At 42.3% G+C, this 20,573-nt stretch overlaps 1 protein-coding gene across 2 annotated transcripts in view; it reads right to left on the bottom strand.

Annotated features, from left to right (window-relative positions):
- EHF (ETS homologous factor) overlaps nucleotides 1-20,573 on the bottom strand; it is a 132,750-nt gene that overhangs the window by 86,647 nt on the left and 25,530 nt on the right. For both annotated transcript variants that reach the window (XM_082269700.1, XM_082269699.1), the window contains exon 2: nucleotides 12,359-12,491. The gene's annotated coding sequence lies outside the window, so the exon portion shown is untranslated. The remainder of the gene's footprint in view (nucleotides 1-12,358; nucleotides 12,492-20,573) is intronic.

Genomic DNA, 20,573 nt, shown 5'->3' with positions numbered 1-20,573 from the left:
CACCTGAGATGGCAGTGCTGGACAATACATTTTCAAGGTAAGTATTTCTTCTAAAAGGTAAGTGCAACCCGGGACAGATCAGAGGCTAGCCATTGTGGAATGCACTAGCCCTGACTGTCCCGGGGGTATTTTTATTAAAAAAACTTTCCCAGGGTGGAACTCCGCTTTAATAAGAGCTTGTGAAGGATAACACTGTGGTTAGTGAAGGAATGATATGGCTAAAAACTCATAGGAATAAAACATATAGATTGTTGTTCTTGGGTTCTGTTCATCTATTGGTCAATAGCTTTGATCACACAATTTAATAGTCAGAAGAAAATGACTCCACAGAGGTATAAGGTCTTATGAAGATTTAAGACTCGGACAAATAAACCTACAACCCCACAGCAGAGAACTGTAGGCAAAATATAAAAGACTAGACATAGAAGTCTCAGATCACAAACTTAAAAGATGATCTTAGAATACAGTTTTTTCTTCTTTAAATCAGAATAAAGTTTAACAACTTTTAACAGTACAATAAACAATGCACACTCCGAAGTATTGCATTATACAATACTTTTGCAGAATACAAAGTAGAATAAATGTTCTTGTACAAAGACAAAGCAGGTTTATAAACCTGTCATTAGTCGTTATATCTCACAGTGTCTGCATCGATAGGTATGGTTTCTGAAGACATTCAAATCATAGCTCTTCCCCAGTACTTTAAATTAAACTCACTCCAAGGGGACAAACAGAGCGGTTGAGTTCCCACTTTAAGTTAATAGCCTATCAAGAATTAGGCCCAATGGAGCCAAGACAGGGGTAGCTAGCAAGCATCCCCAGATCTTATTTAACTGGGTCGGGCTGCCTCTATGCTGATATATCAAGCGCTCATATCTCAAAGTTCTAATCCCATGTTGGCTAACCACATCTCTAAAGTTGGAGAGGTTTGAGACGAGATCCAATGTTGCAAGATCAGCTTTCGAGCTTGGAACAGTGCTCTGGACACTGCCTCTCTTACATATATGTCCATTATAACCTCATCCAGTATACCCAATAAGCAAGGTTTAGGGTCAAGAGAGACAGTTAATTGAAAAGTATTGTTAATGGTGTTCACTATGCCAGTCCAAAAACATTGCAACTTTGGGCACCGCCAAAGAAGATGTTTTAGGTTCCCCTTAGCTCCCTTGCATCTCGTACACAATGAGTCTGGGTGGAGTCCAAGAGTAAACAATTTAAGTGGGGTATGATGAACGCGCAATAATATATATAGTTGGGACAGTCTTTGGGTTACATTTAAGAACAGCAGTGGACAGATTCCAGGGCCTCCGACCACTGATCCCCATCTATATCACCTACATCCCCCACCCTTTTTTCCATAGAAATGTTGGGAAAATTCTCCAGGTACTCTGGCAGCAGCATTGCGTAGCACCTGGAGATGAACCCTTTAGTGGATTGCTACATCATATTGAAAATAGGAGTGGGAGATAACCCTGCCTGCTCTAAGGATGCTTGTGCTTTAATAGCATGCTGCAATTGAGGGTAGGGGATGTACATTTTGTTTGACAATCCATATCTGGCTTGCATCTGGGCAAATGGGAGCAACCAGCCATTGCTTAAAATGTGATAGAGGTGAGTAACACGATATGTTAGCCACCGGGCTACACACTGCAGCTTTGCCAGTTCCGTGTAAGTATTGTTTTTCCAGATGGGGCTGTAACTAGTATATCATGACACTCTTTGTAGTTGTTTTTCTTTGAACAGAATCTTATGTAGTAGCCTATACGTGGGGTACCTTTTGTTGGACTTTAAGAAGAACTGGGCCTCAAGGGCTCCGGGAGAGTCTGAGCTTCTACACAGTGTAACGCGACAGCTAATGTGGAATCAGTGTGTGTTTCCCCCTTGGCCGATACATAATTCATGCCGTTTAGGGGCTGCTGCAGCTGGGCTGCCAGATAGTACAGCCAGGGGTATTGGGAAAGCTAGGCCCCCAGTATCCTTAGACCTCTGAAGTTGCTCCAGCCTGACTCTATCAGGACCATATTTCCATAGTAGCGAGCAAAATATGGAACTTACCACTCAAAATATTTTAAGGGGTATAACCACAGGTGTATTGGGGAGGAAATGGAGCAGCTGGAGCATTAGAATAATTTTTGCTAAATTAGCTCCACCTTACTGCCAGCAATAGTTTAAACCACAATTTCACCTTATCCCTAAACCATGACAGCAGGGGAAATATGTTCCAACGGCAGTAGTCCACAATCTCAGCCGAGACTATGATTTCCAAATATCTGAACTGCCCCAATATAGGCAATGGGCATAAAGAAGATAACTGGGTTAAGAGCTCCATCCAGCGGCAACAGGACTGATTTGGTCCAGTTAATAGTCAAGCCTGAATACATGCCAAATTCAGTGACTATGTCCATTACAGCTTGCAAAGAGGGGCCTGTGTTTCCCATCAAAAGCAACATGTTGTCTGCATACAGAATGATCTTTTTCATGAAGTATACCATATTTTAAGCCCTCAACCAGAGAGCTGGTCCTAGTTTTAGCCGCCAAAGGTTCTATTGCAAGGGCAAATAGGAGGAGGGGGAGAGGGCACCCCTGCCTAGTACCCCTACCCTCCCGGATAGCACCCGGGGGATTATGATAGAATAAACAGATGTGTGCAATAAATTGTTCTCCAAAGCCAAATCTTTCCAACACTGCCCAAAAAAATAGCACCACTCGACACTATCAAAGGCTTTGTTTGCGTCCAGCAAAAAAAAGCGCTCTCGCCCCACCGTTATCAGCTGGTGTTTGCATATTTATATAAAGTTGTCAGAGGCTGAAAGCAGCGGATTTGTTAGGCATGAAGCCAGCTTGGTCTACATGAACGATATCAGCAATTACTTTGTTAAGCCTCTGAGCCAGTACCTTAGCCAAACTTTTTATGTCAGCTTGTAACAAAGAAATAGGTCTATAGGAATTAGGCTCCATAGTTGGCTTATCAGGCTTCAAAAGCAAAAATAATACTAGCCCTGTTCATGGAAGGCGGTGACAATCCATGCTCATGGGCCTCATTGAAGACTTTAAACAGCTTAGGTAAAAGGATATCAGCGTATTGTTGAAATACCTCCATTGGTAGCCCGTCATCCCCAGGTGCTTTGGAGTTGGGAAAAGAGCCTGTCCCCTCCCGGATCTCCTCTAACATAAGAGGAGCATCCAGACTTGCTCTATGAGTGTCTGACAGGGTGGGTATATTTACAGACTGCAAAAAACTTTATAGGGCCTCTTGGGTATAGGAGAACTTAGAGGCAGAGATCCGAGTAGAATTTTACTAGTTCTGCCATCACTGTTTCCGGGGAATTGGCATAGCCCAATGTAGGAAGCTTTAGTGCACCAATCTCCAGAGCCGCTGGCTGGGCAATAACTATTTTTGCAAGCAGGCGACCAGTCTGTTCCCCCTCTTCATAAAAGGTTACCTTGGAAAAAAAAAAAAATTTCGGCTTTGGAGTTAATCAGTTGTGTCAAGGCATCCTGTGCAGCGAGCCAAGCTGACTGGTCCTCGTCTGTGGGGTGTGAATTATACACCCTCTCCCTTTCCTGGACAAGCTGAGTGAGAAGTTTTTCATGCTTTTTAGATTCTGTCTTTATACCATTACCTGTGGATATGAAGACTCCATGTATATAGCATTTAAAAACGTCCCACTTCAGCAGGTTATCAGTATAGAGCGCAGTATCCTCAAAGAAACTAACCATGTTTTGTCGAATCCCAGCCCTCTCAAGTATCAGTTTCAACCAAAAAGCGTTTATATGCCATGGAGCTCTAGGAAGGGTCAGGATAGGTCTAGCTGTAATCTAGCATATCAAAGGCAAGTGGTCAGACACCCCGCTAGGAGCATACAGTATTTTCAAAACTAACCCAATCGATCAAGCTGACCCAAGAAAAAGATCTATATGGGACAGTGATCCATATGTCTTAGAATGACAGGAGAATTGGACAGTAACAGGGTACTTTTCTCTCCATATATCCACCCATTTTACCTCATTTTGTGAGGAACCAAAATTTGGGGGGGGGGGGGGGGTGTCTGTCTAGGGCAGGATTTAGGCTTATCTAAAGTAAAGACCAGCAGATCCCGCGGCACTGAAATTGAAAAGGGTGGAGGTATGTATACCACAGCTATGATACATATTAAAGAGAACAATTTAAATTATAAAAATAGGTATCGCTCCTCCGAATCAGATTTTGCAGATAGTTAGTGAAAATCCAGAGATTTCTGAACAAGGACACACACCCCTTTGGAGTATGAAGTATGCGTGGCATGATATATCTTTTGTGCCCAGGAGTACTTTACACAGCTAAGAGTCTCTGGTGTGAGATGGGTCTCTTGGAGGCCTATTATTGCAGTATGGTACTTATGGAGGTCCGTACTCATCACCCTCTTTAAAGGATTGTGTAGTCCCTTAACATTCAAGGTAACCAGAGGTATGTCCGTCATGTAACCAATGATAAGATCTTATGCAATGTGGCAAAAGAGAGATGCCTCTGCATCTCACACTACTAAAGTACCGGCTTAGGCCTAGTAAGTATTGTAAATGAACAAGATAGCTTCGGAAGTGCAGAAAACAAAAAGTCTCATGAAAAATACCAAATATTAAGAAAAACCAGGCTGAGAGGGTTTAGAGACCTTTCTTCCCGGCTATGGGTATCAGTTAAACAAAACCATAACTTGTAGTGGCCCCATTTCAGGCAAAGCTTTCCAACAGATAACACTTATCCGGTGCGGTCGCATTTTGGTGTATGAGGCATCTCGCAGAGAGTTTTTCATGATCCCTTACGAGGGGCTGCCTCCATTTGAGCTTATCGGTAAACATAGCAACAATTTAGTGACTCTGGTAAAAAGTGAAGCGCCCTTCAGAACCACCGAATCAAAGGTATGTGCCCATTTGTAAAAGAAGGTTTCAGCGTTTACTCGGTGCCTGGCACAAAGAGAGGGTTCATTGACATCCAGCCAGTCTGCAGCTTCCCCAGCTGAGTTGAAAAAGTGCGCCTGACCTCTGGCTGTAATCCCGCAGCCGTGCAGGGTAGAGCATTGCATATGGCAAATTAAGGCATTGGAGACATTGCTTGACATCCTGGAATTTGGTCTGCTTCTTCTGCACCTTAGCTGAGAAATCGGGGATAAATGGGACTCTGGTGCCATTGTAGTGTATGGTGGATTCCTCCCTTGCTAGCCTTAATATTTTCTCTCTGTGGCGGTAGTGTAGTACCCATACTAGGACTGTGCTGCCTGGGAGAGCCCTAGCAGGAACACGATGCACCCTTTCAGCAGTGAACCGTTCTTTCCCGATCCAGTAGCCATATCTCAACAAATTCTGCGGGGGAAATTCTGTGGGGTCACGACCCTCCACCTTTTCTGGCAGTCCCACTGTACGAACATTGTTTCGTGTAAGACGATTTTCAATATCATTTGATTTGTCACTTGTAGCAGTGGCTATGTGGGCGGCTGGGCAGGTTTCAGCAATCAGTGGAGGTATTTTGTCCTCAAGATCACTGATGCGGCCTTCAGCAGCAGTTGTTCTTTCTCTTATCTTCTGGAGGTCTTGTCGCAGCAGCGACATCTCCTCTGTCAGCTCCTCTAAGCGCTCCTTGACTGAGTTAACAAAAGCAGTGCAATGCTGTACAGCTTGTAAGATTTGACTTCGGATAGGTTGTACTTCTCCCTCTATCATATCTGCAGTGCTTGTCTGCTGATCACTGTCAGGGTGAGGCATGGTGTCAAGCTCAGTCCCATGCTCTGTCTCTATATAGTGGGATGGGTCAGCTTCTTCCTCCTGGACTGCGGAGGAGCCTTGCCCCTGCACCTCTGTGATTTTTTGAGTATAGTAGAGCATGTCTCTGGGGGCATCTTTTTTATGACCCTTACCCATTTGCTGCCTGTCTCTTTGTGCTTCTCAGAGTCTCGTGGTGTTCCTTACTGGCACTACCTTTTGATAAAAGCACATTTGCTGAAACGCGTCAAGGCCACGCTGCTGACAGCCTTCCTTTGCATCTTTACATGCTCCTTACCATGAGATGTTTGTAAGTGCATTTTGGTTTATTTATATTTAAATAATTTTAATAGTATTACACTATATTGTGCTCCTTCTTTCTTGTCCATCTATGATTGTTTGGCTGAGAGGGAGCTTTTGGTGTGAAGTTACATCTGCTACAAAATCTTCATCTGTACATCCGTGGTTTGCCTACCCTTTCGGATCATCTATTTACAGTTTAACAAGCTGGTTTGACCCAGGTGCTATATGGCACTCTGAGTCCTACGGTTCTGGTGAGCATAATACATCTCCATTTTTGTTGGTGTTGGGATCCATTCATCACCCTATTGGACAGCCATGTCACATATACACTTGGGATTGTTGACTTGATTTATATCTTAACACATTTGGACTATATTATTTGGACTTACCATTATGGAATAATATCATTTGGATTATTCACTATCACATGTTTTTTTCATTGATTTACATTTTAATGTTCACTAGCGCTGCACATTTTTGGATTTTCTTTGTATCACAATTTTTTTGTCAGTTGTTTTGTGTAGCAGCTCCTTTATGGTTAGCGCAATATTTTTCCTTTTTTTCCTTAGGGCTGTGCATGTCAATCTCCAGGGGTGTCCCTTCTCCCTTGCTCCTCGGTCATCATAGATCTGATCTGGTCTGGCATTGATGGATTCCTCTGGCTGCGCTGAAGAGAATGATACCTATATCGCCCGGATCAATGACCGGAGTCAGGATCGGTAACAGGATATTAGCACAGGTATGGCGAGGTCCAAGCATCCAAAGAAGAAAGGACTTCATCCAAACCATATGGTGTGGATGAAGTCCTTTCTTCTTTGGATGCTTGGACCTCGCCATACCTGTGCTTTTATTTATTATGTCCAATTCGGGATTTTAGGGATATCTAACTATGTGATCTAGGTCTATCCAACGACCATTCACATATTTATATACGGTAACAAGATATTAGTCAAGAGCTCTGAAAGGCTGTTCCACTCACATGCCCAGCCTGGCCATGCCCCTAGAATACAGTTTAAATCCCCTAAACCTGGATTGAACATTGTACACGGCTTTGGCAAAAAAAAAAAAAAGTAAATGACTTCTGAGGAAGACTGACAAGGAAAATTATACAGTTCTCCGTGTAGTCAAAGTTGCATAGCTGGATTTCACGCATCATCTCATGCAGTAGAGCACGAGAGTGAGTAGAAAGTGACACAGAAATAATACACAGCCAACCTCCCCACATGCTTAAAGGAAAACTCCACTATTGTTAATAATCAAAATAAGATAGAAAAACACAACTATTGTGCTAGCAGACTTTCAAGGTAGCATTTGTACAACATTAGACAATAGTTAAAATATGCAAAGCCAGGGCTTTTTTTTCAGCAGGAATGCGGGCGAACGCAGTTCCGGCACCTCCAATGGGTGCTGGATGGTCTACTGATGCTGGCTGCTGGGAGATCTATTGTTGCTGGAGGGGATCTATTTTTGCATGGCAATCTTTTGTTGCTGGTGGAGGATCGTTTGATACTGAGGGTTACTTGTTGCTAGAAGGGATCTACTTTTTAGGGAGGGGTCTAATGTTGCTGGCTGCTAGAGAGTCTATTGATGTTGGCTGCTGGGAGATCTTTTGCTGCTGCTGGGGGTCTATTACTGCTGGGGGGGGGGTCTATTGCTGCTGGCTGTGGGGGATCTATTTTATTGCTTTTCTTGTTATCATAACCTAATTCCATACGTTTCAATACAAAATTATACTTGGCTCTATATTCTCTAAAATAGGCTGTACTGGAAGCTGGGTAGGGGGTGGAATCAAGGTTCAGTGCTCAGAGGTTGGAAGGGGTGGAACCAAGGGTTAGTGCTCGGAGGTGGGTAGGGGGCGGAGACACAAAGTAACTTAGGAGAGGGAGTTCCTGCACCTATTCTCAGAGAAAAAAAGCCCTGTGCAAAGCAATATTTTATTGTCTCAACCTCTAGCCACCCATGTAACGCATTTGCACGGTGGCAAAGAGGATGGGATCACCTAATGTGAAAAAGGTATACATACACCAGCAGAATTCAGTTGGAAAATTTTCATTCTTGAAATTTTTAATGGTGTCAAATCAACATTGGATAAAAGAAAATTTTGAAGAAGAGAAAATTTGAAGGTGCAGGTGGTGAGGAAATTGGAGGGAGCAGGATGGAAAGTTTCACTTGAATGAACAAAATTTTAACTGTGAATGTGGTTTTTATTCAGGAAAATAGTACATATTGCAATGGAACTTGTCTAATATGTCTGGAATCCCATTGAAATAGCAGGTTTGGACAAAATTTTAAGGGTTTTTGAACAAATTTGTTTGACTTGATGGCAAAAAGAATGTTTTAATGAAAGATTTTTCTACAGATTTTTGAATGAAAATCCAACCATGCGTGGCCAACTGAAGCATTCTTATAATACAGACCAAAACATCCTATATAATTCACAGCATGCAGGTAATTTAAAATAGGTTGACGAGTTTGTCAGAATCCAATATACTTAAGAGTTTATACTTGATGGTAGTATGATATTTATGATGCCTTTTTGGCAAGTGCTATTATTGTTATTACATGATTTTTAATAATGAAAGATTTATTGATTTTGTGTAATCTATACTCATATATTCCTAAAAGATCTACTATGTTACCGGTCCCCAGAAGTCAGGGACAGCTGGCAGACATGGTATAGTAACCCTGAGAACCCATTTAAGTCTTGGGTTAAGGCAACCTATTTAAATAAATGGGCTGCCAGCGTAAATATGCCCATATTTACCAGACTCTTTCTTTGTAACACAATGCATGGCATTGCGCTACTGTGTTTCACAGATGGCTACAACACAGGCATTGGGGTGCCAATCAATGCATGTTAATGCACGTGGAAATGTGAATCCAGTTTTGAGGTTATAGAAACTGCTTAGTAATTGTACATATTACACCACATGGCTCCAACGCATCTCAGTTCTCCTGAAATGAGAAGGGGATTTCTGTTGTGGGTTACGTTTTTTTTCTCACACGTGATACGATTATACTAGAAAGTTTCCTGCAATGTGTTAAACTTCCTGTCTGACTGTGGCTGAAACTGGAGTATTACAAAACTCTTCGTCTGTTTCTCAAATTGCCTGTTTTAATTTTTTAGACTGTTGAGTGCCCTGCCAACCCCGTATATCCCGTTCTTTCCAAATTTCACCGTACATGACCCACTTCTGCTTCATCTAACGTCAAAGTAATGTCTCCAGATTTTCATATCACAGACAGTCATCTGACAGTGATAACAAAGTCTACGAACGAAGCTCTGCATCAAAACTGACCACATAATACAACCACAATGTCATTTCAGAAAAGCAACCATCTGTGAAAAACCGTCAACTGTTTATGGGCTCCCAGTGACACTATTAAAACGTGAAGCATTATTCCGATCTGCTGTAATTTTAAAGGCTCCTCCTAGTATTCCCATTGATGACACCCTCGTAGAAGCACCCAGAATTTCATCAATCCACCAACACCAACATTTTCTTGCAATTTTTTGACTTAACTGTCTTGGGGAGAGAGATCAGTACTGTACTGTACATGATACCCCAAAATGTCAGCAGAAGATCCCTGTACATAGAAGACTTTTCCAAGAATACTAGCCCCAGACGGGTTACTATCTAGCAGTATTTTACCTCTACCGCAGGCCAGCTTAGGAATCTTGCCTCTGTCACAGGCCAGTTTGGATATTCTAGTTCCAAATGAGAGACCTAAGAACAAAACCCTGTTTGACCCTAGCTTCCTACCCTTGGCAAGGACAGAGAGGCAAAGATTCGTCCTCTGTATCCGGATCCTTACCAAGCAGAGACCAAGATGCAAAGACTAGACTGTGCTACACAGGCATCTTTACAAGCCAAAGCCTTGGAGACAAAGACCCTTTTCAGAAGGTCTGTTCAAATATTTATCCCCTTCCCCGGCCCAAATCACTCACAGACACCGACTGACATGGGCAGAATAAATATTTTTAACCCAATACATTGTATCCTCTCACTCTGCCTACTGGAGAACACCCAACAGGAGCAGGCAGAAGCAAAATCCCAGGCCTTAAGGGAAACCCATGTTTAACCCAAGAGGATAAACAAACCTCATCCTCTTCCCCAGCTCCCATTACAGGGACAAATTTATGGCCCGTGGTAAAATAAATGTCAATAACCCAATACATTATATCTACTCACGTTGCCTACTGGAGAATGCTCTGGGCAGGACTCCAGATTGTGACAACAGTGCACCATGCTTGCACATCATGCAAATCCACAATGAGTGCATATGAGACAAGGGTGGCAACATAGGAACACAACTGGGAGACAGTTGTCACCCCATAACAGTAAGAGCCCAAACAAGGACCTTTATGGCAGAATCTGATAATATTTTAATGAAAATTTCAGATTTAAGATTGAAAACAGCTAATGATTAATGTTAACTTTTTATATAAGGTTACTTTTTTTGGTGTTTAGCTCTGTTTAAAGTATTAGCACAATGTTTCTCAGCCTTTTTTCAGTCAAGGCACCCTTCAAAATTATGGACAGTCCTGCGGCACCCCATTCTAAAATATAATAAACTATTCTAATAGTTTTACATAATAGATCAACATCCACACACATAGGACACCCATTGTTAGAGGGGATTTATTCTTCCAAATCCCATACGCTTTTGCACACTGGTAGTGACTAGTATTCCAGTGTTTCTCTTCTCCCTCAGTTTTTCTCCATCGTTCAGCTAATGTGACCCCAGTGCTGACAGAGAGGGGCAGGGAAGGGTCATTGGTTGTTAGGACCCCGGTGGCTAGAAGGTGGTAATGGTACACAATGAAAACCTGTGGCTTTGCATAACTAGAAGGCAGCCTTCATCCATCTGCTGTCCTGTATACAATTTTGGGGCAATTCGTAGGCATTTTGCCAAGGCACCCCTGAATAGACCACAAGGCACCCCATGGTGCCTGGGCACCCTGGTTGAAAAATGACCACCTCCTAAAAGTCATCTATTAAAACCCAAATGGCTCTTAAAGCCCTACACTTGACCTGGTCTCCGGGGGGGGGGGGGGGGGGTGGAGGTCCCTGCTATTCCCCCCCCCCTTCCCCGCCCCCTGTCCCTACTTTCTTTCTCTCTCTTTCTTCCCTTCTCAATATAAGCTACATCCGTGGTCACACTCGAATCTCACTTCTTATCTTAACCGAGGCGTATTCTCCATGATGGATCCCAGCAACAATCTGTAGATTTGTCAGCAAACTTTAACTCATCATATCTTAAACTGGCCAAACCTCACTACTCTTAAGAATGCCCTGGAGTGGCTAAAATATTTTTTGAATGACTACTTCCACACTGATATGTCGTTTCATTATATATGGTATATACAATTTAGCTGCATTTGCATTAAGGCTGGTTAGCATTTTATTTGTAAGTTAAAGTTTGTTCCCGGGTCTGGTTCCTGGGTTTAATAACTGTAAATCTGATGCGCCCATTCTGATGTATTTTCTTACTTGTTTCCTTGTTGATCATTCTGAGTGCGACAGGTGATAACACCACAGGTTTGCCTAATCTCATTACTGAAATTGTTAACATGTTATGTTACATTTTTGAAAAATTCTCTTTTATTGTAACACATTATGCTTAATCTGCATTGTATAACTCTTTATAAAAATAAAAAATCTTTATGGAAAAAATAAAAAAAAAAAGGCTGTATTAGCAATCCCTCTTATTTTTACGCCAACAGATCAGCATGTATTAGCTTGTAACAGTACGCTAAATTATTCCTGTAGAAACACTTTGAAAAACGTATTTCATTATTCGAATCGTCTTTTGGCTTCCTGTGCACCGCTTTCACAAGTTTCCTGTTGGGGAGTTTGCATTACTAATATAATTTTTATTCATTCGATTACTTCACCAGGACTGCATGTCCCACCATGCCTAGAACTAGTGCAATGTCCACTGTCATATTTTGCTGACCTGAGGACCCTGCCTGCACTGATGCACATATCACCATGTATTTCAATCTCAGGAGCGAGCAACAAAAGGGTGCCCCCATGGTACCCTGCTAGGGAAAGCTACCATCACCACCACCACCACCACCATGCAAAATCTGGATGTCAGGACCAGCACTCAGAGGAACATGTTATTTTGATGCAAAAAAAAACTACAAGATCAAGGAGCAGTGTGCTTTGTAAGTGTTTTACGCAGCATTTGAAACAACTACAAAAATATGGTTAAATATAATTTTAAACCCTTTATCACCCATTCAAAATGGAAATATCAGTTAATACCAGACCAAAAATGAAACCTTTAAATGCATACAGGGAATAACACCCACCTGGTTAGTAGTTCAGTTTTTCATCCAAGTATTGGTGTGCTGCACCATTCGCTCTCTGCAATCTGGTGATCCTGGACCACACCTGATGGTGATGCTAGAACAATGTCCTTGCTGTTTCTCACAAATAGGATACCTAATGTAAAAAAAAAAAAAAAACAGCCGGGGCTAAGAGGTTGTTCACAAATAATCGGAATCAGTGTTTAGGATTTGATTGTGATTAATGATACAGGAAGCAGAGAAAGAGGAAATTACATTTTACAAGCTTCAAGCATTGAACTCCTACTGCCTCCTCTCTGTAGGAGTTGTGTTTGTATAATCTTTGGGGATTACCCAGAACTATCAATAAGGTATTACTAATTGCAAAAATGTATTTTTAAGTTTGAATAGAGTGGATAGGGAATAGATTGCTCTTTGTGCCTATGTTAGGGAGATTTACCTTCACTATCCGGGGTTGATTTATTTACTACCTTAAGTAATGTCATATTCCAAAACTGTACACAGTGTTGCCTTTTCATTTTGCCCCCTTTTGTGTTGAATGGTGTCCATGCCTCAGCCGCGGGTCAGGCGCTCTTCGGATCAGCTCTGCTCTCCTTTTCCCAGTACTGGATCGGTTTTGGAATATAACATTACTTAACCACTTTACCACCGGAGGATTTTCCTGCTGTACGTCCAGGCCACTTTTTGCGATTCGGCACTGTGCAACTTTAACTGACAATTGCGCGGTCATGCAACGCCGTACTTAAACGAAATTTACGTCTTTTTTTTAGAGTCACTTCTAGCTCCGGACCTCTACAGTGGCTGCCGCTAAGCTAGCACATTGGACTCTCCTTCTATGTGACTGTTGTTGTTTATATTTATCCAGTTATTGGGACTGATAGCTTTTAGTACGCTGGATATCCTCCCTTGTGCCTGTTGGTGTTACCAGTGGACTCTGCCCTTCCAAACCCCATGGCCAAGCCAGAGAGTTTCTCTTTCACTTTTGCTGGTTCTCTTGCTGACCCCTCATCTAACACTCCTGCCCACATGTTCTGCTGGATCTGGTGGAGTGGAATCTCCAATCTGGGGTTCCGTAAGCAACATCTTCTGGCACTCATGTTCCTCCTGTCCATTAGCACCATCTTATCTCGCTTTCAGCGGTGCTTGGGCAGGAGATATAAGAAAGGTCGCCTTCATCATCTTAGTCTCTTATCAACTATTGGCACTTTTCCACTGCAAGTGCCGGCTCGGCTCTACTCGGCCCTGCTTGGCCCTGCTTGGCCCAGTTTGCTTTTCCACTGCTGGTACCGCACGGTACGGTGTTGGAACAGTTCGGTACGGTGGCGCTTTTCCACTGCATGGAACCGAACAGTACGGCTCTCAAAAACAGTACCACCGCCGTACCGTACCGTACCGAACCGTTCCTACACCATACCATGCGGTACCAGCAGTGGAAAAGCACAAAAGCGAGCCGAACCGTTCGGTTCCATGCAGTGGAAAAGCGCCATATGTGACAGCAGAACTGGGTATGGAGTATCATGGGACATGTAGTTCCTAAGCAGTAAGTCACCTGTGAATAGTGCACACCACTGGATCTGGAAGTTCAGAGAATTGCTGAAAGGATAAAACAGGCTGTACAAATTTCAAGCCGGCAAATGTTAGGTGTTTGCGGCAAAATGTTGTTAAATACCCTGGTTAATAGTAACATGGAGCTACCTGTAAAGGGGAAAATGCTATATAATGTCAGAGTTTATTACAACTATAAGGTCTACAAGCATTATACATCTGAGCCTATATATTTGGCTAACCAGTTCAGCCATGAAATTTTACTTTACCAAAGCCAAAGCTATAATCTTGACTCAACAAAACTCCACCCATCCAACGATGAACTACCGCAACTCTACTTAATGGCTTCACTTAATGGTAAATTTCAAAAGCCACAGATTAATCAGTAACACCACACAAACACTCATCATTGCAAAAGGAACATTCACACCTAAAGATGAGGTCACGATTTTTCAAATAGCATACTTGTCTCTCTATTGTAAACATTCGATGTGTGATACAGCAGCTCTGTCAACTAAAATAAACCCTACCACGGCTCATAAAGTCTCCCCCGCTGCTGTCAAGCCTATAGAACTTCACTTGGGCAATCTTCAAATGATTGTCAACGGTTCATTTAATGTCAAATTTACATCGAGCCACTTGTGAGTTTATATGAGGTGATGGTGAGGTCAGGTCAACGATACCGGCACAGTGATGGAACGGAAATCCATAATTCAGCTAGCTAATGCAAAGTTAAAGAATATGTTACTCCAACATTTCACATTCCTGATATGGGTCTCTTTGTACCATGTACTTGTGTTAAATGGTATTCTCTCCTCTTTGTATTGCTTCCTTTGTGCAAAATACCTGGTGTTCCTGCCAGTCCCCGTGTTCTATTTCAAACTGACTATGCTAGGCATGAGAGCACATCCATCTCAGTGTGATCAGATTTCTGGCTGTGCTGGGAGCTCAGCCTGACTATCCTATAATGGCCAGCCAAGATCACTGTACTGCTGTTTCTCCTCCCTTATCTCTCTAAGCTCCATATTCAGCAGAGAACAGAGATCATGGGACAAAAATATATTCATAATTTATTTTATACATTGTATACATACACAAATGTTTTGCCTCTCATCTCTATTTTAAACTGAATGGTTTGTTTTGTGAGGTAGACGTTAACATGTGCTTTAACCGCTTGCCGACTGCCTAACGGCGATTTACGTCGGCAGTCAGCCCCTCACAGGCAAAGTGACGTAGTACTATGTCGCTTGCCTGTGAGGCTCTAGGGAGCGAGCGCGCCCCGCTGGAGGCACGCTCCCGCTCCCTCACGGACCCCCCGCGCGACCCGATGTCCGCCGGTCACTCGCAATAGTCGGTTACACCGGGAGAAAGGCAGTAATGTAAACAAAGGCGCCTGTCATTCTCCCCTGTGTAACAGCACAGATCATACAATCCTGCTAGGTAGGACCGTTGATCTCTGCTGTTACATGAAAAGCCACATCCAATCACAGTTAGGGACATGCTTAACCCCTCCTTCTCAAATAAAGTTAACCCCTTCCATGCCAGTGTCATTTTTACAGTAACAGTGCATATGTATAGCACTGATTACTGTAGAAATGTCACTGGTACCCCCAAAACTGTCAAAAATGTCAGTCAAGGGTCCGATCTGTCCGCCGCAATGTCGCAGTCCCGCAAAAAAAAAAAATCACAGATCGCCGCCATTACTCGTTAAAAAAAAAAAAACAATCAAAATGACAAAAATCTTTCCCATAGTTAGTAAACGCAATAACTTTTGCGCAAACCAATCAAAATATGCTTTTTGCGATTTTTTTTTTTAACCAAACATATGTAGCACAAAACAAATTGGCCTAAAATATTAAAAATTTTTGATTTTTACATATTTTTTTGGGGAATTTCATATAAAAAAAATGGGAAGAAATTGTTATTTTTGCAAAATTGTCGATCTTTTTTTGTTTATAGCGCATGAGCAAAAAATCGCACAGGTGATCAAATACCACCAAAAGAAAGCTCTGTTTGTGGGAAAAAAAGGACGTCAATTTTATTTGGGTACAGCGTCGCACGACCACGCAATTGTCCGTTAAAGTCACGCAGTGCCGAATCGCAAAATAGGCCCTGGTCAGGAAGGGGGAAAAATCTTCCGGGGCTTAAGTGGTTAAGGCGCGCTACATGGATATATGGATGACCACCTAAAAACAGGTATTTCAGTTTTTGTACATAATTTTTTGGTATAATTATGCTTTAAAGTGGTTGTAAACCAGGAAAGACATTAAATATGAATGAAGCATCTCCTTCTATAGTGTGTACTTGTCTCAAACCAGAGCACTAAGTGTAATTTCTGTCTGCCGCTTCATTCCTCTACTGTCTACATGAGTCACTTCTGACTAGTTTTCCTGACACCAAGAGAAAAAAAGATGACAGGAGGGATCTCAAGCACGCAGCCTGTGCTTGACAGTCTTAGCTGTGTTCCTGTATGCTGTGTAAAAGGGCTGTGTCCCTACCCTCCAATCAGCTCTCAGAGCTCTCCCTACTGAGCTCTGCAAAGTGTAACTTTAGCTCTCCGCCCCCCTTTTTTCTGACAGCTTACAGAAGCTTTATGAATTCTGAACTTTGAATATACATAGAGAAGCTAATACTGCAGATAAAAAGGTACAACTTATGTAGGGGGATTTGTTTAATCTCTCTGTATCACTTGAGGCCAGTCATCTTACTGGATATACAATATGTAAGGGTTTACAACCACTTTAAGCCCCCCCCCCTTTTCAAATTCTCCAACATATAAAGAAGTACAGCCAAAGCTTGTTTGGCTGTACTTCTCCTGTGGATCACAGGAGTATAGTTCGCTTTGCATTCCTGTGACCCGTTTTCAGCAGACAGTCGGTTGACATCCCAGAGCCAGTCCAGGCTTGGGAGATATCGCTTCCATATGGTCGGGGTCCGCCCACATGCCTGGACTGGCAACCGGCTCATCCTCTCAGTGAGCCGCTGAGAGCCTGAGCCAGCCGCTCCCACCCCTCCACAGCCCAGCGCTCCAGTGAGCAAGGAGGGGGGGCCGAGCACAGAGCCGGCAACTGACAGTCAGCAGCTCTCTGCTCAGGGAGCTCTGAGAACCGAGTGATTGTGGTGTTTGATTGTTTCATTCTCAGTCTTAGAGCCGGCGGAGGACAGATGTAGCATCGGATCGATGTTCATCCACCTAGGTAAGTATAATCAACAAAAAAAACATTCCCATACTTCTCTTTTTATGTTCAACGATTAGATTCCATTCATTGTCTGAGAAAGACAAAGTCATATTTTGCAAAACATACAAAAGGATTCACCTACATACAAAGGATTCACCTACATACAAAGGATTCACCTACTTTTGATTTTTTAGGTACTTAGTGGATGTCTGGTGGTTCTAATAAAATTTTTATTTTATGGACATACAGTTGACTTACCTTTACTAGCTGAAAAATACCAAATAGTTGAACCTCTTTGAGCATCTAGTATAAAGGAATGAGGATCCCCTCTGTTAAGGGGTTATTACCCCGTTTTATTTATTTATTTATTTTTTAATTCTTGTATTATGCAATGATGTTTGATCTCCCTATTTTAATTAATGATAATTTTTCTGCTATGTAAGAGAGACCAATCAGATTATTCGCTTTACTGGCTGTGTGGCTCCCACTAAGCGTGGATCTTGCAGGATAATGGTAAAAAGAGTTTTTAACTCAACCAACAACCCTGTGGAATCCTTGGGCAACATTGTTGATGGGAGCACTATGCAAGGTGCATTGGACCAATAGAAATCCAGAGCTCTCCTCTCTGTGTGCGAGCAATGGTCCAGTTCTCCAGTGCGCTGCCAGCACAGGCGACTTTATCAAACAACGTAACCACTTCAGCTACCGAAGGTTTACCCCCCTCCATGACCAGGCTTTTTTTTTTGCGATATGGCACTGCGTTACTTTAATTGACAAATGCGCAGTCGTGCGACGCTGTTCCCAAATAAAACCGATGTCCTTTTTATTCCTACAAATAAACCTTTCTTTTGATGTATTTGATCACCTCTGCGTTTTTTTTTTTGTTTTGCGCTATTGTTATATAATTATTCCAAATTCATTCAAACCATACATTCAATACATTCATTCATAAATCCATTCATAAATCATTCATTCATAAATCGTAAATAAATGTATAAATCATAATTATTTATAAATGTATTTATTTTATTGATTTATTTATAAATCATAAATGCATAAATCATTCATAAATCATTCATTCATAAATCCATACATTCAAAACATAAAAGACCAATAGTATTTTACTTTCTGCTATAAAACATTTTCAGTAAAAAAAAAAAAAATCAAATTTCTTCATCAGTTTGGGCCAATATGTATTCTGCTACATGTTTTTGGTAAAAAAAAAAAAAAAATCCCAATAAGCATATATTGATTAGTTTGCGCAAAAGTTATAGCATCTACAAACTATAGGATATTTTTATGGAATTTTTATCTTTTTTTTTTTTTTTACTAGTAATAGCGGCAATCAGCGACCTTTAGCGAGACTGCGACATTGCGGTGGACAAATCGAACACTATGGCCTCTTTCACACGGGCGTTCCGATCAGATCCACCTGTCAGTTTTTTAGGCGGATCTGATCGCATGCCCCATTCAGCCCTATGGAGCAGCGGATGTCAGCGGTGACATGTCCGCTGACACCCGCTGAAATCCGCATCCGATCCTGTCCGTGAAATCCGGACGGATGGAAACCCTATTTTCCATCCGTCCAGGGGATCGGATCGGATGAGAGCGGACAGGCGGTCCGCTCTCATCTGATTCCCCATAGAGAGCAGCAGGGCTCTGACACCTCCCTCTCCACACTGTCTGCGGAGACAAAGCTGTCATCCGCCGGCTCAGCGGGGATCGGTGGATCGATCCCCGCTGAGCAGAGCACGGTCCGCAACGGAATGCGGACCGTGTGAAAGAGGCCTAAGGGGTTGATTTACCAAAACCAGAGAGTGCAAAATCAGGTGCAGCTGTGCATCATAGCCAATCAGCTTCTAACTTCAGCTTGTTCAATTAAGCTTTAAAAATAAAACCTGGAAGATGATTGGTTTCTATGCAGAGCTGCACCAGATTTTGCACTCTCCAATTTTAGTAAATCAACCCCTAAGTGACACTTTTTGGGGACCAGTAACACTAATTCAGTGATCAGAGCTAAAATAATATGCACTGTCACTGTACTAATGACACTGACAGGGAAGAGGTTAAAGAGAATGTAAACTTCCTTTCCTGACTTTTACCTATAGGTAAGTCTATAATAAAGCTTACCTATAGGTAATGTAAATATCTCCTAAACATGTACCGTTTAGGAGATAGCTACATTACATGCAGTCAGTGACGTCACTGGTACATGCGCTCTGAAAGGACGGCCACCTGTCTAGTTCCTTCCCAGCCCTGTGCCATGAATGGCAGCTCCCACGCATAAGCACGGGAGTGATGTCATTGCAGCTCCAGCCAGTCACAGAGTCAGAGCCTGCGAACCTGGAAGACAGGTGAAGATAGAAGCAGCTGCAGCACTGCCATCCCGCCGCTGGAACAGCTTCGTTTTAAGGTAAGTTTCACATAATATGCTAGTATGTGATGCATACTAGCAAATTATAACTTTACCTTGCAGGAAAAAAAAAAAAAGGCCAGCGGTATACAACCGCTTTAACATCAGGGGGGATCAAAGGGTTAAATGTGTCCCTAGGGAGTGCTTACTAACTGTGGGGAAGGTGCTTGTAGTGTGGGATAACAGAGATCCTTGTTCCTGCTTAGCAGAAACATAGGCTCTCTGACTTCCTTTGTCACAGAACAGCGATCTGCCTCGTTTACATAGGCAGACCGCCGTTCTGCCTGTGTCGGGAACGATCGGGAAGCCCATACACTGACAGTCTGCAGGAGACCTGCATTGCATTGCACCCATCATCTGCTGATCGCTGGTGCAATGCTTTCCAGGCTCCTGCAACAAAAAATAATAAATGCACTTTTTGTTACCTGCATAAAAAATTTGCATTTTTCTTTTTTTTTTTTTTAACAGGGACCTAATCCTTTAACCACTTGCCGACCGCCGCACGACTATTTACGTCGGCGGTCAGCCCCTCAAACATATGTTTACCAAACATATGTAGCATAAAACAAATTGGCCGAAAATGTTAAAAAATGTTGATTTTTACATTTTTTGGGGGGAATTTCATATAAAAAAATGTGAAAAATATTGTTATTTTTGCAAAACTGTCGCTCTTTTTTTGTTTATAGCGCATGATCAAAAAATTGCACAGGTGATCAAATACCACCAAAAGAAAGCTCTGTTTGTGGGAAAAAATTTGTTTAGGTACAGCGTCGCACGACCGCGTAATTGTCCGTTAAAGTCACGCAGTGGCGAATCGCAAAATAGGCCCTGGTCAGGAAGGGGGTAAAATCTTCCGGGGCTTAAGTGCTTAAACATCAGCTTTAGAAAAGAAAAAAAAAATGTCGGCCGTGCATTAAGACAAAGGAGCGTGACTGCATTCCTATAATAATAAACAAAGTGGGTACAACTGGGCTTTACCTTTCCTTCCTATCCATATACTAAAGCAGTGAATGTTGGGGATTCAATCACAAGTCATTTAAAACACGTGCACCTGAAGATTAACCCGTAGTGAATGTTTGCT

The sequence above is a fragment of the Pelophylax lessonae genome, assembly GCF_965119305.1.
Source record: "Pelophylax lessonae genome assembly, chromosome: 10".
Lineage (NCBI taxonomy): Eukaryota > Metazoa > Chordata > Amphibia > Anura > Ranidae > Pelophylax > Pelophylax lessonae.
This window is presented reverse-complemented; position numbering and strand designations above follow the sequence as displayed.